The 26,970-nt window shown below is 44.5% G+C and overlaps 1 protein-coding gene and 1 long non-coding RNA gene across 5 annotated transcripts in view; one reads left to right on the forward strand and one right to left on the reverse strand.

The window, feature by feature from the left end:
- The window catches only part of TANC2 (tetratricopeptide repeat, ankyrin repeat and coiled-coil containing 2), a 656,536-nt gene that overhangs the window by 454,269 nt on the left and 175,297 nt on the right, over positions 1-26,970 (forward strand). The window lies entirely within an intron of this gene.
- The window catches only part of LOC138664555 (uncharacterized), a 34,628-nt gene that overhangs the window by 1,298 nt on the left and 6,360 nt on the right, over positions 1-26,970 (reverse strand). The window contains exon 2 of the long non-coding RNA XR_011318361.1: positions 16,898-16,990. This is a non-coding gene — a long non-coding RNA (uncharacterized lncRNA). The remainder of the gene's footprint in view (positions 1-16,897; positions 16,991-26,970) is intronic.

The raw sequence follows: 26,970 nt of genomic DNA on the forward strand, positions 1-26,970 counted from the left end.
TTTCAGGTCTGTCTGCTGAACGTATAACAATTCAATGGTGCAAATGCATTCAGCATATGGAGCAGCTCACCGCCGAGCTTGGGCTCTGTTCTGTTTCATCAGGTTTACGTCATTTTTGTTGAGCCTGGACTTCTCGTTCCTTGTAATGTACTTGTAATTTCAGCATTGATCTCCATTAAAAATAAAGCGTGAAATCCATGGCAAAATCTGCAGATTTGTAGCATAATCTGTGGGGCTCCTGGAATCACTAAAGGCTGAATGCCTTATTAGAACTTTACCTTTTATGCTTCTTATATTGTAACACATTTATGCTCTAAACCAGGGATGTCAAATTGAAATTCACAGAGGGCCACAATTGTATGCAGCTCTCTGCATTGCCATCCATACAGTATAATAGGCCCCCACTGCCTTTCATACATTATAATGGGCTCAACAAAGTCCTCCATACAGTATAATGGGCCCTGCATTGCCTTCCATCCAGTACAATGGCCCCACATAGTCCTCCATACAATGTACTGGCCCTGTATAGTGTTCCATACACTATAATAGGTCCAGCATTGCCTTCCAAAAAGTATAATGGTCCCACATAGTGCTCTATATAGTATACTGGGCTCTGCATTGCCTTCCGTACAGTGTAATAACCCCACATATCCCTTCATACAGTATAATGGCCCACATAGTCCTCCAGACAGTATAATGGGCTCATATAGTCCTCCATACAGTATAATGGCCCTACAGAAAATAAATACTCCTCTCCCCGGTCACCTACTGCTCTGGGCTCAGCAACAAACGCTCTGAATCTCTGCACTGCTTAGCATGTTGAGCGCATTGTAGTGACGTCATCATGCCCGCTGCGCTTAGACATCAGAGGTGGAATGATGGGAGAGGTTGCCTCGGGGACGGCTCTCTCTTTATTGCCTTCAACGGTATCGGCATCCAGGGAGACGATACTATTGAATGTGCGATCCGGGGGGGGGGGGGAATAGGTGATACTGGCATCGCAAGTTGAATACATTCTGTCCAAAATGATCCACCAGTTAAGCGCTCATTTAAAAGCTCCTTTACATGGACAATCATTAAACTGGTTGTCAGTTTCGTCACACTTTTGCCTACAGGATCAATTAGGGTATGTTCCCATGGTCAGTAAATGCTGTGGGTTGAACGCTGCGTACATCCACAGCGTTCAACCTGCAGCGGCCAGATGTTATAACATAGTGGAGGGAATTTGAAGAAATCCCATGTCCAGTATGTGTGCACTGGCACCCGCAGCTTCCCTGTGGAGACGGACATGCGGCGCGTCTTTCCAGATCGCAGTATGTGAAGTTATCTTGCGGAGACGCTCAGTCTCCACAAGATAAATATCACCAAAACAATGTATTGGGCACTGTGATTACGCACGGTTCAATGAACACATGCGGAATCACGTGCGTTCAAAAGACGGCAGTGCTCTGGATGGAGCGGACATGTGCTGTGTCCAAAGCACTGCTGATTCCTGACCGTGGGAACATACCCTTATGTGTAAAAATAACACACTAATCTTTATGTACCCTCCCTGGGTCCAGCACTGTGTCTTTGCCACAGCCCCGACTTCTGTTTGACAGCATTGGTGATGTCACGTCAACAGTGATACAGACAGGTCAGTGAGCTCACTATCTTGTGCTGGCTACATCGACAGACTAAAGGCCCCGTCACACATAGCGACGCTTGAGCGATTCCGACAACGATACGACCTGTCAGGGATCGCTCAAGCGTCGCTATGTGGTCGCTGGTGAGATGTCACACAGTGCGATCTCCCCAACGACGCAGCAGCGATGCGGCGACCTGTAGCGACCTTTAGCGACCTGTAGAACGATGCTATTTCATGATGATTCAATGGGACGTCCTGTCAGCGAGGTCGTTGGTAAGGTGTCAAACACAGCGATGTGTGCTACCCAGCGGGACCTCAACGATCAAAAAATGGCCCAGGCCATTCCGACACGACCAGCGATCTCACAGCAGGGGCCTGATCGCTGCTACGTGTCACACATAGCGAGATCGCTACTGAGATCGCTGTTGCGTCACAAAACTTGTGACTCAGCAGCGATCTCGCTAGCGATCTCGCTGTGTGTGACGGGGGCTTAACAGAGCACAGAGACCGGTGGGGGGGGGTTGGGGCAGCAGAGGCAGTGCTCAACCTGGGGAGGGTATTTTAAGCTCCATATGTTTTTTTTTCTTACACATAACAAAGCCAATTGACAAAAATTTGTTGAAAGGCAACTATACCGTTAATATGATCCTTAATTTTCCATACAGTTTGCACATTGTTGGCAGCGATTGATGCTCATTCTTTGGCGAGTGATCGGAAGCTACAACCCTCATTATTATAAGCCCATGTAAAATAGGCCTTTTGTAGATTTTCCTAACTTTAAAATTATAGCCCCCATTAACTTCTGATAGCGGTCAGCCTAGCAATGGTTCCGCGGGCAGGTATCTCACCCGACTGTTCCAATCACAGGTACGCTCGCTCTGCTGAGCTCTCCTATGGTCTCTACGAGAGAGCCACTGCTAGACATTTCTGGAGGCAACTTATTTAAGGAAGAGCTAAAGGATCATCAATCCAAAATCGACATTCTGGATCCTTATTCACCCCAACATCATTTGTCAAGAAACCCCATGCACATTAGACCGTTGGCTGAACCTGTTAAAATCAACAGGTTCAGACACCATTGGTTAAATGTGTATGAGGCCTCTGGGGTCCATTTAGACAGGCCAATAATAAGGAAATGAGCATTCATAGGAACACTGCTTCACAACTATGGACCTTTCTAAAGAAGAGATACATCTATTCATTTTTCTTTTATTGTGTGGCAATAAGAATTCATCCTTGTTCTTCTGACAATGATGTATCTTCGATTTGGAGGCTGCCTAAAATACTGAAGTGGGGGACTGGAAATATGGAAGGCTTGTTTATTCAAGGCTTCTTTGCCTTTGGTACAATGTGACTCTTTAGATGCTGGAATGGATCACGATCACATAAATCATAAAATTCCATGAAAATCAGTACAACTTGATCCTATTTATTATTTCTTTTAAAACAGGCCTAATTCCTGGGCCATGTGAAAAACCGATAATCTTGTCCAGCACTGAATCGGCAAATTTCCAAGCTAAAAAAAAAAGCTTTAGTGATCCATTAAAAAGATATGAAAAAACACTGATTTGTAAAAACTGGAGATCCTGCAAAAAATCCTACGCGTTTCGAACCTAGAAATATGTTTGGTTCTTGGCCATGGCTAGCGTGGATTACCACACGTAACATGTCTAACAATACATAACACGGGCAACACGGTGGCGCAGTGGTTAGCACAGCAGCCTTGCAGCGCTGGGGTCCTGGGTTCTAATCCCACCCAGGACAACATCTACAAAGAGTTTGTATGTTCCCCGTGTTTGTGTGGGTTTCCTCCGGGCACTCCGGTTTCCTCCCACATTCCAAAGACATCCTGATAGAAATCAAGTGCAATAAACGTGAGGAATGTCGCATTAAGACATGCCTATCTTGGCCCAATTAACTAGATACGTGATGCTCAAGGTCTGTTATTAAACACCAATTGGCTATATTCATGTCAATCACTGCTCGTTGTGTGCACGTTATCGAGGTGATATGCTGCTGATAATTTCTGCCGGCATAAAAAAAAAATCATTATCATGTTGCTCGATGAGATTTTTAATATTTGGTTACACAAAGCGAAAATTGGGCACGTCTTAAATTACTTGGGTCCCTGTAGCATTTTAAGGAGCCCGAGCTGCAGAGAAGATGCTGAAACTGATGGGTTAATGGAAAATTGAAAGTGTCTACACCTCCCCCTGTCCCCTCCACCCCCCTGCGGAGGAGGCACACTGTCTGCAGCTGTAAGGCTGGTGCTAGATATACCTGTGCATCTGCTTCTGTGCACACACTGCAGTATGAGGCTGGCACCAAATGTGCTGCTCTGTCTTTCTCCTCCTCCGATGTCCTTCATGAGCCCAGCAGAATGGTGCAGTGCTCCCATCAGTTTGTGCTGAGGTGAGAACCTACTTTTCCTGTATGTGTCCTGTATGTGTCCTGTATGTGTCCTGTATGTATGAATGGATTTCAGGTGTATTATAACTTGTACTTTACCTGCCAACCTCTGGGAGCTTTCCGGTTTGGAAATGATGATGGTGCAGCCATGAAATTTCCATGTACGTAAAGTCATCTTTTCTCCGGAGAAGGTTCGATGCAGCACGTTCTCATTGCCCTCCGGAATATGGACTTCATTGTTTGTGGGTTGAATGGCGGTCCGCACCTGATTCCGGTCATCCCATAGGAAGTCACCATTAGCTGATGTGCCCCCTTGTTTTTTTTGGTATTCCATGATCCCTCCCTTACGGACGTTGATATTAATGTGTATGAAGAATTTTTATCAGGGATTGGAAATAGGACGCATCGTTTCGCTTAGTGATTTGTTCCCTCTGGGGAACCGGTAAGGTGTCTACCATCATGGTCTGAGAATGACATTTACCTCTGCATACACAATAGCGCAGACTCTGCACAGTCTGGGTGTCCCCTCGAATTTTGCTGATTCACTAGTCTTTGTTTCATTGGTCTCCCGTCTGGAGAAAATCTGTCTGCTGCCTCCTTTTTCAGCATGAAACTATTTGCTCTGTAAGTGTTTATCTAGTTAGTGCGGTTGAGGTACAGTAACACCGGACCTGGAAAAATGTGTACGGTTTTGCCACAAATTTCAGCTCGGATGACATTTTTGCAGTGCAGATATGTAAATCAAATGTGTTTTTCATCTGTAAAAATTGCAACTACGTCAAAAACCATTGTGTTAGGCGGTATGAGTCTCACCTCGGTCACACCGTCTGAATAACTACCCATATGGTCTCTGCCATAGTGGAACAGCGGACAACCCAACGGCCCATGTTCATATGTCTGAGTAGACATCCAGTGGAAGTGATTGATCTGTAAATTGCATTGATTTCCGGTGCACTATTGAGGTTTAAGAACGTTGATGTAACATCTACTATATAATTGTCTAAGGGTCACTTCCGTCTTTCTGTCTGTCACGGATATTCATTGGTCGCGGCCTCTGTCTGTCATGGAATCCAAGTCGCTGATTGGTCTCGCCAGCTGCCTGTCATGGCTGCCGCGACCAATCAGCGATGGCCACAGTCCGATTAGTCCCTCCCCTGCAGTCAGCGCCCAGCGCCCGCTCCATACTCCCCGAAGTTACCGCTCACACAGGGTTAATGCCAGCGGTAACGGACCGCGTTATGCCGCGGGTAACTCACTCTGTTACTGACGCTATTAACCCCGTGTGACCAAGTTTTTACTATTGATGCTGCCTATGCAGCGTCAATAGTAAAAACATCTAATGTTAAAAATTATTTAAAAAAAATAAAATATCATTATATACTCACCTTTCGCGACGCTCCGGTGACCGCTCCATGCAAGCGGCAGGTTCCGGTGCCAAGGATGGTATGGGAGAAGGACCTGCCATGACGTCACGGTCATGTGACCGCGACGTCATCACAGGGCCTGCGCGAGAAGGGGCTGCCATGACGTCACGGTCATGTGACCGAACTACAAGAGGCCCTCGGAAGGTGAGTATATGTTTATTTTTTATTTTTTAACCTATGACATACGTGGCTGGGCAATATACTACGTGGCTGGGCAATATACTACGTAGCTGGGCAATATACTACGTGGCTGGGCAATATACTACGTGGCTCTGTGCTGTATAATACGCCGCTGGGCAATATACTACGTGGCTCTGTGCTGTATATTACGTAGCTGTACAATATACTACGTGGCTCTGTGCTGTATACTACGTGACTGGGCAATATACTACGTGACTGGGCAATATACTACGTGACTGGGCAATATACTACGTGACTGGGCAATATACTACGTAACTGGGCAATATACTACGTAACTGGGCAATATACTACGTAACTGGGCAATATACTACGTGGCTGGGCAATATACTACGTGGGTGGGCAATATACGTGGCTCTGTGCTGTATACTACGTCGCTGTGCAATATACTACGTGGCTCTGTGCTGTATACTCCGTGACTGGGCAATATAGTACGTGACTGGGCAATATAGTACGTGACTGGGCAATATAGTACGTGACTGGGCAATATAGTATGTGACTGGGCAATATAGTACGTGACTGGGCAATATAGTACGTGACTGGGCAATATAGTACGTGACTGGGCAATATAGTACATGACTGGGCAATATAGTACATGACTGGGCAATATACTATGTGGCTGGGCAATATACTACATGGTTGGCAATATACTACGTGGCTGGGCAATATACTATGTGGCTCTGTGCTGCATACTACGTCGCTGTGCAATATACTACGTCGCTGTGCAATATACTACGTGGCTCTGTGCTGTATACTCCGTGACTGGGCAATATACTTCGTGACTGGGCAATATACTACGTGGCTGGGCAATATACTACGTGGCTGGGCAATATACTACGTGGCAGGGCAATATACTGCGTGGCAGGGCAATATACTGCGTGACTGGGCAATATACTGCGTGACTGGGCAATATACTACGTGGCTGGGCAATATACTATGTGGCTCTGTGCTGCATACTACGTCGCTGTGCAATATACTACGTCGCTGTGCAATATACTACGTGGCTCTGTGCTGTATACTCCGTGACTGGGCAATATACTTCGTGACTGGGCAATATACTACGTGGCTGGGCAATATACTACGTGGCTGGGCAATATACTACGTGGCAGGGCAATATACTGCGTGGCAGGGCAATATACTGCGTGACTGGGCAATATACTGCGTGGCTGGGCAATATACTACGTGGCTGGGCAATATACTACGTGGCTGGGCAATATACTACGTGGCTGGGCAATATACTACGTGGCTGGGCAAGATACTACGTGACTGGGCAATATACTACGTGGCTGGGCAATATACTACGTGGCTGGGCAATATACTACGTGGCTGGGCAATATACTACGTGGCTGGGCAATATACGATGTGGCTGGGCAATATACTGCGTGACTGGGCAATATACTACGTGGCTGTGCAATATACTACGTGGACATGCATATTCTAGAATACCCGATGCGTTAGAATCGGGCCACCATCTAGTTTGAAATAATTGTCCTTTTGGGTTAATGGCGCTAGGTCAGCACATGAGTTCTTGGCGCTATCTTCAGAAATCTTGAAAATAAATGAGCAGTCTCTTAGGCTACTTTCACACTAGCGTCGTTCGACGCACGTCACAATGCGTTGTTTTGAAGAAAAAACGCATCCTGCAAAGTTGCCTGCAGGATGCATTTTTTCTCCATAGACTTTCATTAGCGACACGTTGCATCTGTCGTGCGACGGATGCGACTTTTTTGCAGTCCGCCGGGACAAAAAAACCCCGTTGCTTGCAACTTTTTTTGTCCGTCGGGTCCGCTTTTTCTGACCGCGCATGCGCGGCCGGAACTCCGCCTCCTTCTCCCCGGACCTCCTCCTGCCCCCGTTGTGATTTTACTTCACAGCATGCGTCGGTACGTCGGCCCGACGCACTGCGACGGGCCTGTACAGACGCTAGTCTGAAAGTAGCCTTACCTTATGCAGAATGAAGGGTTATAGTAGGTTCATATCTATGTCAAAACCTCCAATTAAAGGGTTATTCCCAGGTTTTATAAGTTATCAAATCCATAGGACCAACTGCTGGGACCCCTACCGATCCCGAGAAATTCCATTCAGATGAGGTATTGGTTGATAGGCGCTGGGATCCACATTTGAATGGAGCGTTGGGCGGACATGTGCGCCAGCGCTCCTTTAATTTTCTATGGATCTTCTAGAGATGAGTACAGCGCTTAACTTTTTTTGGCAATCCAATGAATGAATGAATGAATGGAGCACAGGTGCTCCACTCTCTCGATCGGTGGGGATGCAAACCGCCAGATCTACTATAAGCAGTAACATATCCCTTCATATTAACAGATAATACATTTTACAGATGGGATCAACCATCACTCACATATGAATCGTCACATGATAGTGAGTTCATTTGTTTTGCTTAATTTTTGTTTTACCTTTGAAAATACCTTCCTCCAGTGTATGTCCTCCGCTCCTGCTGCTAAGTATATGTGCCCTTTTGGGATTATGGGCAAACTGGTTGACATCCCCATAGAAACTAATATGGCAGCATCTTTTTTTTTTCTTCTTTCCTACATATTATTCTTACTCACTAGATGTAGTCTAGTAGTATAATTTGTTTCATTATAGGTTCAGATGGTGAGGATGTAATGTTCATTATTGACAAATGTCATGTTACCTGAAAAATGGCCAGCCTGGTACATACTCCTCTTTTTAGAAAAGGGGTTAGTCGCTTCCTGTGCATTAAACCCATTATCTACCAATGGCCTTTTGTTGGAACGCCTAATTTTTTGCTTCTAGCACCTAAGATTTTATAATTAGGTCCAATTTTTTGTGTTGTGTTTGTAAAATGAATGTTTTCAAAACAGGAAATCATGTCATTGTCATTTTTAATTGAATATTCTTCCACCCAGAGAGCTTTCAAAGCACCTCTTTTCGAGGTGAAAATTGCTAATTTGGTAAGTAATGGGTTAAGGGAGAATATCATCTCTCAGATCCCTTCCTAACCACTTTTGCCTTGCCTATTCATCTGATTGTCCTCCATGCAGATGACAATAGTATTTCTGCTTTATATAAGCAGTTATATAGCAGTGTCCTTACAATACAACTGAAGTTCTAAAACTTCCATGACTCATTGTTTATAACTATTACTCTTTGCAGAATGTCCAGTGTATTTCTATAAGATGCTGCTTCACACAGCTAAAACCTGACAGGGAGAAGCTTATCACCAGCAGGAGGCAAGGGAGACATACAGAATCTGCATCACATAAGATACACTGACACTCTGAAGTGTAATAAGACAGCAGTTTTATGTCATTGGTCTATCACTGCTGAAGACAAAGGTATCATGGGAAATGTAGTCTGCATTAGGAGAACCATGTTTGACACTTCTTCCTCCAACATCTTCTACCTGGGCAGTTAAGAGAGCCCTTTACACCCATAGATAGTCAGCTGGTCCTCTCAAATTGGCGGTGTCAGCAAACATCTATAATATAAGGGTATATCAAGACACCCTGAGGTGGAAAAAGTATTCATCATCCTGCAAAACATCTTGCATACCTTATTTTCCTATTAACGTTTGTTACAAAGGGGAATTAATTCAAGAGGGATTTGCCCTTGTTTTACTGAAATGTAGATTGTTTCCGTATAATCTCTCTCGTAAACTCCTCTTTACTGGTGCGTGGAATAATAATGATTTTTTTTTACATTCCGCTGATTTTGGAAGATGATAGATTTTGTAAACATATGAATACTATACAGGAATGAGTCTCCACAAATGCTGTCCGGCTAGAACTCTTGGACCTATAATATATGAATATTTGTGTAAGTGTGTTCCTCACTAGTCTGTGGGGATCTATATGCAGGCGAAAATAAAAACAAAATCTTGTTAACTCTTAATATTTCACAAATTCTGTTCTTTATCTTTTACTGATTGAGAATCATATGATTACAGCATTTCAAAGTCGGCGCTTGGACTCCTGTAGACATTCAACTGTCTATTCCATTACAGAAAGTTATGTAAATTTCTGAAAAACGCGTTACTTTAAAATGCTCTTTTTGAAATTGAAGCCGACTCTATGATGGACATATTCGTCATTCGTTCAGCATCAGCAACCCAAGGCAAAATGTAGTATATTCCTGCTGGCTATGTATGGAGTAGAACCTTCAGACCAGGAGACTCCCACCAATAATTCTATCACTTCCAGTTCTCCTATTGGGGAGGATTTTTCAAGGGTTTTGCATTGGTGTTTTAGCATCAAATAATAATTGCAAACATTGTCACATGCTGTTTTTTTTTGCATAAGAAGATGTCTTTTTGCTATTTTACATCTCTCTTGACATTAAAAAAAAAAAAAAAACTAGATGAAAATTCCTCAAGATGGCCAATGTTGGGATGTCAAGAGAGTGGTGCAAAAAGCTAAGATGGTTACCTTTCACAAAAAAAATATAAAGACATTGAATGTTCCTAGGAACAAAGTTGGAAGAAGAGTTCACAAGTTCAAAGTGAAGCATTGAAACAAGACTGCAATTTTTCGGCCTATGGAGGAGGAAGAAGCATATGCTGAAAAGAACAAGAAAAGATATGCATGGCGGAGGCTTAGTGATGCTCAAGGTGACACGTATTTGTGTCTTGATGATGCCTTCAGTGATGCATGGTGGTGGCTTGATAATGCCTTCAATGAGGCATGGTGGTGGCTTGGTGACCCCTTCAGTGAATTCATGGTGGGGGTTTGGAGATGCCTTCAGTGACACATGGTGTTGGCTTGGTGATGCCTTCAGTGACACAATGGTGTTGGCTCGGTGATCCCTTCAGTGACACATGGTGGTGGCTCGGTGATGTGATGCCTTCAGTGACACAATGGTGTTGGCTCGGTGATCCCTTCAGTGACACATGGTGGTGGCTCGGTGATGTGATGCCTTCAGTGACACAATGGTGTTGGCTCGGTGATCCCTTCAGTGACACATGGTGGTGGCTCGGTGATGTGATGCCTTCAGTGACGCATGGTGATGTCTTCAGTGATGCATGGTGGTGGATCGTTGACGCTTTCAGGAAAGCATGATGGTTGCTCACTGATGCCTGCCAGGATTGTGGAGTCGGTAAGCCTAACCTCTGACTCCTCAATTTCCATGAATCCGACTCCACAGCCCTCATGCCTACAGTGAAGCATGGCTGTGGCTCAGTGATGCATACAGTGACACATGGAGGTGATATTTACAAAAAACAAACAAACCATGCTTTATTTATCCTCAGCGCTGCAGCCAATCAGTGAATTCGGCAGCACTGAATGACTCGTACCATCAACTGTGTCAGTACCGCTTAGCCCAGATACTGGCTATAGGACTGGCAATGTAACGTCGGCGCTGCAGATAGTAACAGGTCTCGGGCGCAGTGGTGGAGACTCAGTGCTGGACCCTGGGAGAGTGACAAAAGCACAGTTTGTTTTTGTCTTTTTTTCACAAACTGCAGCTAGGGAACAGGTGTTTCCCGAAAGCAGAAAAATCTTTTATTTTGCAAGGGAAGGGCAAGGATTTATTTAGCTAAAATATGGCTATTTTTTCCTTTCCATATCTTGGCATCCTTGTGTGTAGATGACAGCCGAACATAGCCATGTATATAATCGTAGCCCGAGAAGAGCAGGAATCGCGCTCTGAATCTCTTCACATTTGCACAATTAGAGTTGACCCAGTAACGGCTCTGCTCGAGTGCAGATTATGCTGGAATCAATGATTTCCTGCTCCGAGTTTCCTCCACTTGCAGATGCCGAAGGCAAATGGCCACGCTGCCTGGCTGTAAAACGGCTACTGGCGCCATCTATATGCTCTTTGCTTTCTGTGATCCTGTGCCCACTGATAATTACATTCACTGACATCCCAGTGTGCTGTGACATGTCTGCCCGCTTCACACATTACTGGGCAAACTCGCACGGAGGAAATACGGTTAATTGTTACTAAGAGGCTACAAAGCCGCCGGCCTCTCTGTGGCTGCCAACGCCACGCCTGCTCTCCATTCTATGCAGTAGGCAGACAGTGCCCCACAGTCAGGCCCAGGGAAGTTTCTGCCTCTGAGAGGAGGCATAGGCAGACGCCAGCCCTTCGCCATTCATTATTTACGCCAAGCTGGCAGGGGGATTGCTGTTACTGCGCAGGCGCTGTGCTCTCCTTGGCAGAAGGCTTTGAAATATTTACAAGGTAAACTTGCAGATCTTGAGAGGAACTTTGCCAAGCATGACATCTTTTCTAATGCCTACTAATTGAGTTGGCAGTGGGGAGAGGCAGAAGAGGTGATATTACCAAGCCATTCACAAAATCGTAAAAGGGTTTTTGATTTTTAAGGGTTTTGGGTCATTCCTCGCATGTCCGTAAGATTAACATTTTGGAGCATTGTGCTGCTCCACTGATATTCTTCCTGGAAATGTCTGAATAAATTAACAACCGGGGTGTTACCATTTCTCTTGTAAGCGCTGACTATTTAAAGGGAATCTGTCAGCAGGTTTTTGCTACCTCATCTGAAAGCATTTTTAAAAACACAAATGCACCAAAAATTTTAAATAAATTATATTACTAGATGTGCAAATAAATATCAATAAAACACTATTGGTGTATTGTGAAAAAGTAGTGACTGAACACTAAAGATAGAGAACCAACCACAACTAGAACATGACAGCAGAGAAAGTGTACCCACGCAGAAGATATTTCTCAAATAACCTTTATTTACGGTGACCAGTGGCACAATAAAACAGTTTTTTGGCCAAGAATTAATGGTCGGTATAACCACACAAAAAAAATGAATAAAATATAATAAGGTGCATGAGTAAAAAATACCACTAGGTAGAAAAATAATTAATAATTACTTGAGAATAGTGCAAAAAATCAATCAAAATATGTGCAATACCACAAGGCACATAAAATAAAACCAACGGAATGATGAATAATATAATTAAGGTGCAAAGTGCAAGTTACCGTAGCTGTATACAACTACCCGCAGGGCATACACAGTACTACCAGCGGGTCAATGAAATAACACCCATAAAGTGCAATGTGCAAAAAGCTCGACCATAAAATCAAGAGGCAATTATATCTGCAGTATACCTTATAGAGGGGTCACCTAGTCCCGCTACCGCGCACCCCGACGCGCATTTCGGAATTAAAAAATCTCTCATACAACCCCTTTAAAGGGAATATGTCAGCAGGTTTTTGCTATGCAATCTGAGGACAGCATGAGGTAGCAGCTGAGACACAGATTTCAGGGATGTGTCACTTATTCGACTGTGTGCTATTGTTTTCATACAGTGAAGGTTTTACCACCAGGAGATTATCACTGCCCATACTAGCTCCCTTGTGCCAAGTGGTCTGACCACGCCCTCTTTTCCGATAAGCAGCTTACTGTCAATATACAATGTACACAAAAGCTGTGTGGGCAGGCCCAGCTTTCTGAGCTCTTCTACATCTAAAAACTCTTGATTGTGTCAGAATGGCTGCACCCAGTAAGCTAAGTGATACATCCCTGGAATCAGGGTTTCTTTTCCTACATTATGCTGCTCTCAAATGAGGTAGCAAAAACTTGGTGACAGATTCCCTTTAAGGCTGCTAGAAGGAACCTGTTGCTTTCTGTAGCCTGGACGTTCTTTTCTAAGAAATCCCTGAATGTAAGGATGCTTCCAAATCCATCAATTCCCCCTTGTCTCCTGTAGCTGATGTCACGATATGGCGGTCCGTCCTCAGGTACACTAGGACGCTGCGTCCACCGCAGTCATATGTTTCCTATTCCGGGTTTTACACCTTTCAGTGAATTTTTTCGGCCCTTCTGTACAGTAAAGAAAGTGCTGGGCCTGCAACATGCCTTTGTGAATAATTATTGGGCGAGACGCGCTGATTTATCCGCATTAATATCCCTGCTGTCCGTTAGACGTGCAGTGACGCCGGGCATAAATGTATTGAATATGAATATTTATGAGCCTGCCACATCAGATTAGTTCTGATTTAAGGAGCTCTGAGCAGGCAGCAGCTGTAGGAGCGCTGCATATCCTGGCAGATAAAGCCTCCATGGGCCACGCTGTCTGACCCATCGCCTGACCCCGTGCAACCTCTGCTCCCAATTCTTTCTCTTTCTTCAGTTTCGCCTTATTTTGACTTGACAGATTGAATACATTTCCTGCTACTTTTCCTCTCCCTGCAGGTATCTTCAGAGCTATGAATTGCCTGGTAATTCCTGCACTTATTAAAATGGATAAACGTACAATGAAGTTAATCTTGAGGATTACACGCAGCAATTATCATTACGTTTCCAGTGATTCGGAGCATTAGTAGGGTTCATCCAGATGGCCAAGGCATACTATGGGGTTGAGTGCTACTTATAGCGCTGCCCTGTGCTAGGAGCAAGACCTCTAAGACTGGAGCGAAACGATCCACAGGACCCTTGGTAGCCCATGGCCCCTGGACCAGAGCCCTGCCAATCACCTCTTACCTGCTGGCCTATTGGCGCCTCTTCGGATTACTAGATGGGGCGTCATGTATATGTCACAATGATGACGTCATACAAGGCCTACTAACCAGGAGAGGCATCGGGAAAGCCTCAAGGTAGGAGGAGACTGGCCACCGTAGCCTTTGGACCAGGAACCTCCAAATCTTTTTGCTGTTCTAAAAGGGCTTAGGCCCCATTAAGATGTCCCTTTTCATGTCCATTTTTTTTTTTAACAGATAAAAAAGTTTCCATTATAGTCTTTAATTTCTTTCACAGGGGCTGTTCACATGGCCGTAATTTTCTTCGTGACCTATGAGTCCGTTTTTCACCTGTGTCACTGATCTAACAAAACTTGCCCATTCAAGTCAATGGATCCAAGAAGAAAAGCACCCAGATGTCATCTGAGGATTGTCCATTCTTTAATGGGTAGGAGAAGAAAACTGCAGTCCAACCACTACATGGAGCCATATGTAGGAATAGTGGCCCGTGGCTCGGTACATGAACTTTCCCACAGGGCAGATTTATTGCGGGAACGTCTGCGACTGTCCCGTTCATCTGAACAGGACCTACAGAAATCCATGTGCTGTATGGGGGACTTGGGACAGCGAGCTGTTGGCTGGCCAATTATTCGGCCGATGGCCATCTAATGTGAATGGCGGCCATTAATATATTGATGCCAAAAGTTGGTGGAAATAATAGTGCAAATCTACACGAGAGGCGAAATACACCGAGAGGCATGTGTCCAAATACTCTAGCTATGTTTTGGGAAAAACAAAACCTGACCCCCAGAAAACAATTGGCCCAAACAAATGACATTTTTGAATTTCTGAAATTTTGTAAATCCAGTTACCAGTATGTTTATCCACAGTTGGGCAGGACATGCTGGACGTTGTAGTTATAGCTTGACAACCTCTATAATTATGTGTATGGTAGCAATATTTTGCTTTGCAGTTTGTTCCCTTGAGCCTTGTGTAGTGGAGTTCATGTAATAGATGAGTTCTTGTGATGTTCAATTCCTCTAAAATATTTATGCAGTAAGGTTTGATTAAGATATTTAAAGTGGCATGAGAGGAGGTTATATAAGGTGAACTGTTCTGCCGGTAGGCCCTGTACTGTATGGTGGGGACCCTGGGGAGGGGGCAATGTACTGTATGGTGGGGACCCTGGGGAGGGGGCAATGTACTGTATGGTGGGGACCCTGGGGAGGGGGCAATGTACTGTATGGTGGGGACACTGGGGTAAGGTGCATCGTATTGTATGGTGGGGTACCTGGGGAGGGGGACATCATATTGTATGGTGGGGTCCCTGGGGAGGGGGCATCATATTGTATGGTGGGGTCCCTGGGGAGGGGGCATCATATTGTATGGTGGGGTCCCTGGGGAGAGGGCAATGTACTGTATGGTGGGGACCCTGGGGGAAAGCATCATATTGTATGGTGGGGACACTGGGGTAACATGCATCATATTGTATGGTGGGGACCCTGGACAGGGGGCATCATATTGTATGGTGGGGACCCTGGGCAGGGGGACATCATATTGTATGGTGGGGACCATGGGCAGGGGGGCATCATATTGTATGGTGGGGTCCCTGGGGAGGGAGCATCATATTGTATGGTGGGGACCAGTAATGTACTGTATGGTGCGGCCCCGGGGGGAGGGGGCATCGTACTGTATTGTGGGGACCCTGGGGGAAGGTGGCATTGCACTTTATGGTGGGGACCTTTAGGGAGAATCATCCTCTATGGGGGGGGGACTCTGTGGGAAGAGGGTGTCGTACTGTATGGTGGGGACTCTGGAGGGCATTTATACTGTATGACATAGTTAAAGGCTGTGGACAGGCTTGGTCTGGCTCACAGGAGAACTGGAGAATCCTCCGGTGGGCCCTTGTGCAAGAGTGGGCCACCACCTCCTTGGAACAATATACTTGAGTTACTACGTACAGACAAATCTTATTAATTTAACAATCCACCAAGTTAATTGTTCTATAAATTTGTGATTTTGGATAATGTCATATTTGCATGTAGCTGAAAAGTGGGGCCCTGGGGTTGGTTACTGGTGGGCCCTTAGCATCCCTGTCTGACACTGGCTGTGGAGGAATTATCGGACTGCAAGAGCTGCCTGCAAAGTGGTCCTGTCACACAACCCTCACTTATGCTAATCAGATTTCTCTGTGATGCAATTAGCAAATGCTAACGAGAAGCCTCCACTCACAAGAAATCACATGCCTGACGAGGAGCCTTTATAAGCAGACTAGGCTCTCTGGGGGTCTTTGGGGGTGGTAAAGTGAGACACTGGTGTGGTGGCACAAAGAACCTGTGATCTTTCGATGACTCATAGAGATTTGATACAATAGTGCTGCGGATTTTGAATCTACTTAATACATGTCCCTCCACCTCCTAATAGCTTTCATTAATGCTAATGATTAGTATTAGAAGCTTTTTTTGCCATGCTTTTTTGGAAGCGTTAAAGCTTTTCTATCTTTTGTATTCCTCTTCCTTCCCCCTAATTTTTTTTTTTGTACTTTTTCTAGGCTGTTATCACCTGCTCATGGTGTAATCCGTTTGGGGGGGATAATATCCTACCAATATCTAATGTGTTTATCGGGTCCTTCAGCAATGCAGCGGTTACAAGCCGGATAATGAAGTTAAATGATGCCGTTGATTGAATTGAATATTGATTCCCTTCACTAATTTGCTATCTCTACGACTTGCATTTGAAACATCCAGTGTGGGAGAAATCCGGCAGAAAACACAGGTTTATCAGTTCCCTCTTCGGTTGTGGTTGACATGAGCCTCACCGGTTATCCAAGGGCAAAGAGGAGAAGGCTTCTGCTGTAGGTAGTTGTCTAACAGCCGCACACAGGACCGTGATGAGGAAGAGGACACCGCTCCTAATGGGCACACAGAAAATTTCTCTATATAGTCTTCAGTTTTAAGCATATTATGAGACAGAATATGAAAAGGAGATTAATGGAAAATGTTCACAAAGACTTTGATTTTTGTTGTGTTTCTCTAAAACAAATTTTATCTGGAAAACCTACCGCACTTGAGAAATCTATGATCTAGTATCTAGCCGTATAATTTATCATTTTATCGCCTGCGTACCCTATCTTTAACATTGGGTATGCAGGCCATGCGGATGCCTCCGCATGCATCGTCTTGACGCTGCACTGACCTGCGTCAAACGCAACATGTTGCATTTTGTTGGTTGGTGCAGGGTCAAAAGGACGCATGCGGAGGCATCCGCGTACATCTGCATGGCCTGCGTACCCAATGTTAAAGATAGGGTACACAGGACGCATGCAGACGTAGGCGGGGCTGAAGGAAGAGGTGCAGCAGTGGGTGGGGCTTCACGGAGGAAGAAGGCTTTCATCCGCAGGACTGCCGAACGCTAGTGTGAAACTAGCCTAAAGGTACCGTTACACTATACGATTTACCAACGATCATGACCAGCGATACGACCTGGCCGTGATCGTTGGTAAGTCGTTGTGTGGTCGCTGGAGAGCTGTCACACAGACAGCTCTCCAGCGACCAACGATGCCAAAGTCCCCGGGTAACCAGGGTAAACATCGGGTTACTAAGCGCAGGGCCCCGCTTAGTAACCCGATGTTTACCCTGGTTACCATTGTAAAAGTAAAAAAAAAACACTACATACTTACATTCCTGTCGCGTCCCCCAGCGTCGGCTTCCCTGCACTGTGTAAGCGCTGGCCGGAAAGCAGAGCGGTGACGTCACCGCTGTGCTCTGCTTTACGGCCAGCCGGCGCTGACACTGAGGGACGCAGGGAAGCTAACGCTGAGGGAACGTGACAGGAATGTAAGTATGTAGTGTTTTTTTTTTTACTTTTACAATGGTAACCAGGGTAAACATCGGGTTACTAAGCGCGGCCCTGCGCTTAGTAACCCGATGTTTACCCTGGTTACCAGTGAAGACATCTCTGAATCGACGTCACACACTTGCCGATTCAGCGATGTCAGCGGGTGATCCAGCGACGAAATAAAGTCCTGATCATTCCCCAGCGACCAACGATCTCCCAGCAGGGGCCTGATCGTTGGTCGCTGTCACGCATAACGATTTTGTTAACGATATCGTTGCTGCGTTACAAAAAGTAACGATATCGTTAACGAAATCGTTATGTGTGACGGTACCTTTAGCCAAAACCAGGAGAGGAACATGATGGTGGCCCGAATCTATCTCATCGGGTATTCTAGAATATGCCTGTCCACGTAGTATATTGCACAGCCCACGTAGTATATTGCCCAGTCACGTAGTATATTGCCCAGCCACGTACTATATTGCCCAGTCACGTACTATATTGCCCAGTTACGTACTATATTGCCCAGCCACATAGTATATTTCCCAGTCACGTAGTATATTGCACAGCCAACGTAGTATATTGCACAGCCAACGTACTATATTGCCCAGCTACGTAGTATATTGCCCAGCCACGTAGTATATTGCCCAGCCCACGTAGTATATTGCCCAGCCCGCGTAGTATATTGCACAGCCCGCGTAGTATATTGCCAAGCGCGCGTAGTATATTGCCCAGCGCGCGTAGTATATTGCCCAGCGCGCGTAGTACATTGCCCAGCGCGCGTAGTACATTGCCCAGCCCACGTAGTATATAGTAATGTGGGCATCATATCCCTGTTAAAAAAAAATAATCATTAAAATAAAAAATAGTTATATACTCACCTTCCGTTGGCCCCTGGATCCAGGAAGCGTTTACCGACACTCCTCGCGCGCTCCGGTCTCAAGTGTGCATTGCGGTCTCGCAAGATGATGACGTAGCGGTCTCGCGAGACCACTACGTCATCATCTCACAAGATCGCAATGCATGGAGCGGTCACCGGAGCGTCGTGAGGAGCTGGAAAGGCGCCGGAAGGTGAGTATATGATGATTTTTTAATTTTTTTAATTATTTTTAACATTAGATCTTTTTACTATTGATGCTGCATAGGCAGCATCAATAGTAAAAAGTTGGTCACACAGGGTTAATAGCAGCGTTAATGGAGTGCGTTACACCGTGGCATAATGGGGTCCATTAGCGCTGCCATTAACCCTGTGTGAGGGCTGACTGGAGGGGAGTACGGAGCGGGCACTGACTGCGGGGAGGAAGGAGCGGCCATGTTGCCGCTGGACTGCGCCCGTCGCTGATTGGTCGTGGCAATGGTCGTGGGCGTTTTGCCACCACCAATCAGCGACTTGGATTCCATGACACACAGGCCGCGACCAATGAATATCCGTGACAGAAGGACAGACAGACAGAATGACGGAAGTGACCCTTAGACAATTATATAGTAGATATTTTTTTAACTGGATCAAAAAAAAATATTTTGCATAACATTTTTTTTCTGCAAAAATAATGGAGAGCGATTTTGGATCTATTTTTCTTTTTTAATCGAAGTTTATGGTAAACAAGTTATTACCAACGATTGTCCTTTACCAGATCTATTGTTTAGCGCTGCCCATGCCCTGAACACTGGAGGTGATTAGAGAGATCTCTAGAAAAAAGAGATCCGTTACAGAGGAAAAACAGATGCAAAGCCGAAACCAAAGTGTAACTTCTTAAAGTTGGATCCGTTCAAGGACTGAAGCTTTGATTTCCGTTTTACATCATTTTTACTCTGTATCCAATCCACTAAAAAAAAATACTTGATCCATTACAAACGGATATCACAGAGTCAATTTAGAGAGCCAAGATATCTCCAATGCATATTATCTGGCCAATTCCGCAACTTAAATTCATAGCTTCTCGAGAAACAAAATAAATTTAAAAAAAAGCAAAATGAAAACAGATTTTCAAGGTTAACAAGTCTTCACCAGCTTTCCATGATTTACTGATGGTGTGAGCTGTCTGCATTATACAGTCCTCGTGGGCATCATGCTGTGTATTGACCCCAACTACCGTTACACCCACCGCTTGTGTAGACATGATGGAGTAAGTGCCATGGGATTCAGGGACCCTCCCCTCGTTTGTCTATCACAGATTTGTGTAAGCTGCATCCAGTCCCTCTAAATATATGGATCTTGTGGCTAATGGCATCTGTTCTGCAGATCCTTAGCTCTATGTAGCCGGCTAATGTGATTTTTAAGCTATTCATCATTGAATGTATTAAACTTCAAAACACGTGAGTGGTATTCAATAACGGTATGTTCATCAGAAGATTACAGCAGGCAATTAATCTGGGGTTTGAAGTATATTTCTGTCCATTTCTGTCCATGAATGAGCTTTCCTTACAAACAGGGCTGTGGAGTCGGTAAGCCAATCCTCCGACTCCTCAATTTCCATGACTCCGACTCCACCAAAATGGGCTCCGACTCTGACTCCACAGCCCTGCCAGGGCTGTGGAGTCGGTATGCCAATCCTCCGACTCCTCAATTTCCATGACTTCGTCTCCACCAAAATAGGCTCCGACTCCACAGCCCTGCTTACAAACTTCCCAAAAAGACCTTTTGACCTTCACCCGATATCTGGTTGTATGGCTATAATGGGAGGTTTGGGTTAAAATAATGTTTGTACTAGTATTCAGCCATTGTTTGGGTTCTTTCACTCATTCTGCAGTTCCCAGTGGTTTTATCCCCCCAGGCCCTTATTTAGTGTAAAAAAAACAAACATACTGTAATAATAATTCAATATTTGGGTGGGTTTGGCCTATTTTTTTCTAATCATGTTGTTAATAAGCAACTTTGCACAAGTATGTAAACCTAATGATAACTCATCCCATAGGCCTTCATGCTCAGTTGATTAAAGACAAATTGAACCTAACAACTAACTGTTGTGTATGGGACAGATATCGTTGAAGAAGAGCGGGATTGTGCAGTCTGAATTTGCGCCTGATCCTTTTATCATCAGGGAATTAAAACCACTGACAGACATTTGGCAGCAGCTTTCTCCTCATTGAAAATTCTTGGACTCTGTGCTGAGCTGATTGTCTGTGTATATGGGAATCATATACGGTATATCCGCTCTTCTTAAATTGTGTGGGATGGCCCCACCAGTGAAGCATGGCTCAGTTGTTGGTGCGGCTCAGTTGGGGAGTCCATTTTCACAGAAGTGATTATAAGCTGCACTGTACAGTGCTTTCCTGGCTGCGGAAATCTCTAGTTTAGCATACGCGACTTATTTTGTACTTCTTTTAATGTTTTCTAAGGAGTTCAAGAAACAAAAAAATGTAAATTGAGCAGTATTTTTCATTTTGGCAAAATCTGGCCCTAGAAGATGGTGTGATTTCTGTTGGCCGAACCTGCTCCCACGGCCACGTCTGTAATTTGTAGCGTCTGAACCTCTTACCTGACGACATCCCCAGGTCCTATTTTGACTGGCCAACCTGGCATAACGTCATTGACATCTCGCCAAATCGGATAATCAAAAGAAGGCCGCGGATGCCGGGAAGGAGCAGGAATTTCTCAGGGCTCCCATTGTTACCTCCGTAATCTGTGGCCTCTTGACTGTGTCCTGTGAGTCGGTTTGCACCATCTTTACCTGGCACCATTACTAGTGTGGCCCAATCACCATCTTGGGCTACCTAATAAATCCTCAGAAGAAAATAGTTGAGGATTCTCGACCATTGGCAGATGTGTACATGTTCCCATGAGCTGTTTTTAGGCTACATTCATCTCTAGATTGTCTATTATATAGGTGGAAATGTTTTCGATCGATCTGAAATCTTGGCCAGAGCCGCGGATACATATCCTATGAATATTAAATGCTGCAATGTGATGATGGCTGCAGATTCAGGTGTCTGGGTATTATGATCATTTTGTTTTCATTGATTGATTGCTTATGTTATGTATCAGCATCCAAGTTCATGCCCAGGAATAGCCTTATATGCAGAAGATATGGCTCTACATCTCCGTACGTGTAGAGTCTGATCCACGGAGCTGTATGACACCACCATCGCTGAGGTCTTTGTTCTCTCCACACGGCCAATGTGCAAAGTCACTTCCTGTCTATGGCAGGCTTCTCCTTGGGTTCACTGTTACATATTGTTCAGCTGCTATGAGAGCAGAGCTATGAGTTGCGTAAAACCTCACCTCATCTTCGCCTCTGAATAAGGTGGCAGAAAACGAAAGGAGGGAGGGAAGAGAGGACTCTTTGTTTCCTCCGCAGACCTTCTACAAACTGCTTAGTCACTCGCTGCAGGCTCAGGATTAGTTTATATGGTTCGATTAAGCTCGTCTCCTTCTCGTTTCTTTATGTGGTCCTTGTCGTTCCAGGAAAAGGGGCTCTCGTTCCTTGCTGAGAAGCTGATCTTGCATTAAAAAAAATGGAATATGGTTTCCTGCATTCAGGCTGCAAGGCTTTACACCAACTCTGGGTCTGCAGTGGTCTGGAATATATCCAGATCTATTAGGCAGCCAAGGTAGAAAGTTAGAAAGCCAGAGATGTCTGCAGAATTAAATCAGCAGAAACCTGAACCAAGGACATGTTGTGTCATCTGTGACCACATACATCGTCGTCGAAGAGCCTTTATCCCATAAACCGCGCAGTTTTTCTTATTGTGTCACTTACATAGATGAAGGAAAGTGAGTTGTGAGCTTCTAAGTCTATTCTTATTTCATCTCTGAATCACTTTAGAAATTGTGTAAAAATCAACCATCTCCAATCTCAGAGATGGTGTCGGCATAGCTTACATCGTTCTTCTAATAAAACCTTTTCATTTAATTACTTTAGACTGTGGTCAAGAGCAGAGACCATTGTAATAGACCATAAAAGTGTCTTGGCAAGCGGAGATTGTATTGATTGAGAGGTATGAATGATAGGTTTACGTATAGTCCTCTCCTACTACTTGTTCTTTACATAGCTATCTAAGTTGTTATTGAGGGCAAGTGACTGATACAGGTGCAAATAAAGGATCAGATGCACCTTTTATTGATCCTCTGCAATTGTACAGGGACACATTAGGGCAGGGAGACACATTGTGACTTTAAGTGGCACCTTCTTTTTCCCATTGGTTCTCCCTAAAGATCAGGGTAGTAACTATCGCAGTTACAGAGGGTGCGACTGCGACCAGGCCCATGTGGGAGTGGGGCCCCCAACGTCAATTTCACCTGGAAATGCATCCTCAGATGAGAATGGGAACATTATACCAGGATGAGGGATATTATACCAGGAAGGGGCTCAGGATGGGGAAAAATGTTACAGCATGAGGGAGACTATTACAAGAAAGAGCCAGGACAGGGGACATTATTACTTGTGGGGTGAACACTTAAGTCTTTATAGGATCTAGAACACTAGCCCTTTGCAGTACAGCTGGCAAGCGCTGCACTGACGCTGGCTCGATCCGGCCACATTGCATGCTGCTATTCTCTTCTAATACTCCACTACAAAGCTACAACTGCCTCTACTTGCAGCTTTGGAGGGTGTAGAGTTTGGGCCAGTGACTCAATCATGCTATTGGCCCAAACTGTCAATCTTCAGGAGCACACTGCCCCATTATCGACAAGCAGGAGGCAGGAGCGCAGTGCTCCATCATCAACAAGCAGGAGGCAGGGAGCACTACTCTTCTGAAGATAGAAGATGAAAGAAACCCTTTAAGCATATTTCCCCAAATACCAAACTTTTGCCAGAAGTATCCTCATATTTAGGGTCACTTTTGTTGGGTGCCTTGGGCATTATATACAGCAATTGTATAACTAGCGCTTATCTCTACAGTATGACCTACATCTTGCACCGCAGCTTCGCAATGGGCTGCATTTACAGGGAAGTGTATAAATAGCATTGAATTCTCTGGATTTATTCTGGTCTGCGCCATTCCTTTTCAGATCCGCTCATATGTAAAGAATAGTCATAAGGGAAACTCACAACTAGCTATGCGGATTACCTTGTCAGTGTCAAAGTGTCAATCTTATGGGGCTTATCTCATGTTCACCCACTGACATTATGGATTAGGGTGAGGACGGTTTCAGGTGATTGAAGTCACTTGGGCAGTAAATGTGACAGGAGAGCACACAAATAATATCCCATTGTACCAGGTTGTCATTATTGTAGAGCCGCTCAGTGTTTAGTTGCTCTGGTTTATGATGGATTTGTGCATTTAAAAGCATATTGGGTTAGAGGTCCGATGGTAAAGGCACATGCTAGTTCTGTGCTATATGGTGTTAAAGGTCTATTGCCGCTCGGTCTGTCCTGAGAATACTTGGGTGATGAAAAGGATTACACTTCATATGAGTTCTGCTCCTTAAAGAGAACTGGCAGGCTCCAGAAAAACACATCAAAGTGGAGCAAGAGAGCAAATTAGTGACAGTTTAGTAATGAATAATTAATGATTGTGCTGACTCGCAAGCACTGCTGCTGGAGAAGTGCTCCTAACCAGAGTGAGAAGCATGCAGACCGACGGAGCAAGCGAGTATACAGCCAGCAGACCACCCAGGGTGCCATTACCCCAACTGCACTAAATGGATATTGATATTGGCCAACTAGCTACTATAAAACAAATAAAGACCTTTTATTTCATGTAATTTGCAGGTCAGAAAAGAAATATCTACATTACAGTCATAATTTAGTACTGGATTTTACGGCAGGTCATTTAGCAATTTACTGCAGCAGTGACCCAACTTTTAGAAAGAGGTATTGTTAATTATAGTGCCGAGTATGCACCTCCTTCTCCCAATAAAGCATTATACACCTTTATGAATGTACATGTTTTCTTTTTTATCAATAGGCGCGCACAATATGAGAACTTGGTTAACTTTCCAGTTCAGAAACGGAGACCAGTGCATTTTTTTTTAAATCCACAAGGTTATTTGATGTATCGCCATGTCCTAAAACAGAAAAATTAGGAAATGTCCCCCAAAACTGAAGACCAACGAGCAAAACTTGATCTGCAAAAGGCAGATAAAAATTGCAGATAAAAACATCCTCCAGGTCAACTAACTTCAAGTTTCACCTGTCGGCTTCTTCTTGGGCCAGCTAGAGGCGAAACTCTGAATTGGACAGGTGGCCATTCTTCTATGTGATTTTAAAGAAATATTTTTGTAAGAATAAAATCTATTTTATGGAAGGATTATAAAAACAATCGTTTGCACTGCCTAAGCGAACGTCCTCATCTATTCTGTTTTAGAAATGGGAAATAAGACAGGTATGATGACCCGTCTATTGGTTCTATAGATTTTTAAGAACTGCTACCTGTGTTGGCACTCGGGTGTATGTGTGAATTCTCAACATCAAGTGGTCTTTATGTTTCTGGACTGAAAAATCATTTTCCATATTACATGTGCCTATCGATAAATGTCATTTTTTTAGAGGACTTTAATGTGTTAAGTGGTTTATTCTGTAGCAGTGTTCGGGTTTTATTTGTATTTGCTATGTGTAGTACATGTTTTCTCTGTATTAAGCATAGGGCTGTGTATGTCTTCCATAATTTTACTATTTACATCTGCTCTTCAATTTGCGGTCTTTAACTATTACAACACTACAACTTCCAGAAAGCTGCAGCTCTCAAAGCATCCTAATAGATGTGGTTTTGCAGCAGGTCCGCGACCACTATATAAAATGCTATACTTTGGTTTTATAACATACGGATGACTCTTGAGATGGGTATTGGACCTTGTATGGATAGTTATATCTTTATTAGACTCTTAGAAAAGATCAACTACAACTCTTTTTTTAACTCCCGTTTTAGTAAACCTTTGTATATAGCCTTGTGGGATTTTTCGTGTTCCTTCTGGTGGGCACTGGCCATGATCCCTATGACTAATCCTGACTCTGAGCACGAACCTTTCATTCTATGTTTCCTGTATTTATCTGACTACTTTCTGTCTCCTCCCTTCCTTTGGCTACATCCAAGCTTCATGGTATGAAATCTTTCCTGCTTTTTATCCATCACTTTATACAATGTATAGACCCCTTGCCAGATGAAGGCTACTTGGTCAAACCATATAATGGTCACCCAGTCACAGTGTCAGCAGTATTTGCAGATAAGTCTATAATTTGCATGGCCACTTTTACCTACCCAGACATTAAAGGGAGCCTGCCACCATAAAATGACTGTTCAAACAAAGCATAGTTACCTTGAGACCCCTCATTGTAGCTGTACAGCTGAATGCACTTTCCCACTCTCTTGTTTTCCATCTATTTCCGATTTTCTCTTTCTTGATTGACAGCTTTGGCTTTACATGTGCTAGAGAAGGGTGCAGAGAAATGCAGGACAAGTCAATGGAAATGTCACTGAACTGTTTGGCCACTGCAAGGGTGCTCTGAGCTTCTGTACTTGGTTTGATCATCATTTTGTGCTGACATACTCCCTTTAATGTTTAGTTAGTTAAAGATGCCCTTTCAAATTACCATATATGCTTGTCTTGTCAAATCTGCATGGCGGTTGTCTAAGGTAGCTCGTCCACACGGCAGATAAATGCAGGAGCTTCCCTCTGTTTCATGCCAAGGGTAGCTTGTCCACACGTCGAATAGGGGCAGGAGCTGCCTGCTGTTACATGCCTAAGGGTACCGTCACACTATACTATTTCGATCGCTACGACGGTACGATTCGTGACGTTCCAGCGATATCGTTACGATATCGCTGTGTCTGACACGCAGCAGCGATCAGGGATCCTGCTGAGAATCGTACGTCGTAGCAGATCGTTTAGAACTTTCTTTCATCGCTGGATCTCCCGCTGTCATCGCTAGATCGGTGTGTGTGCGTTCGCTTGTAACCAGGGTAAACATCGGGTAACTAAGCGCGGTCCTGCGCTTAGTTACCCGATGTTTACCCTGGTTACCCAGGGACCTCGGCATCGTTGGTCGCTGGAGAGCTGTCTGTGTGACAGCTCCCCAGCGACCACACTACGATTTACCTACGATCACGGCCAGGTCATATCGCTGGTCGTGATCGTAGGTAAATCGTATAGTGTGACGGTACCCTTAGGCAGCT

Source organism: Ranitomeya imitator, chromosome 2 (assembly GCF_032444005.1).
Source record: "Ranitomeya imitator isolate aRanImi1 chromosome 2, aRanImi1.pri, whole genome shotgun sequence".
Classification (NCBI taxonomy): domain Eukaryota; kingdom Metazoa; phylum Chordata; class Amphibia; order Anura; family Dendrobatidae; genus Ranitomeya; species Ranitomeya imitator.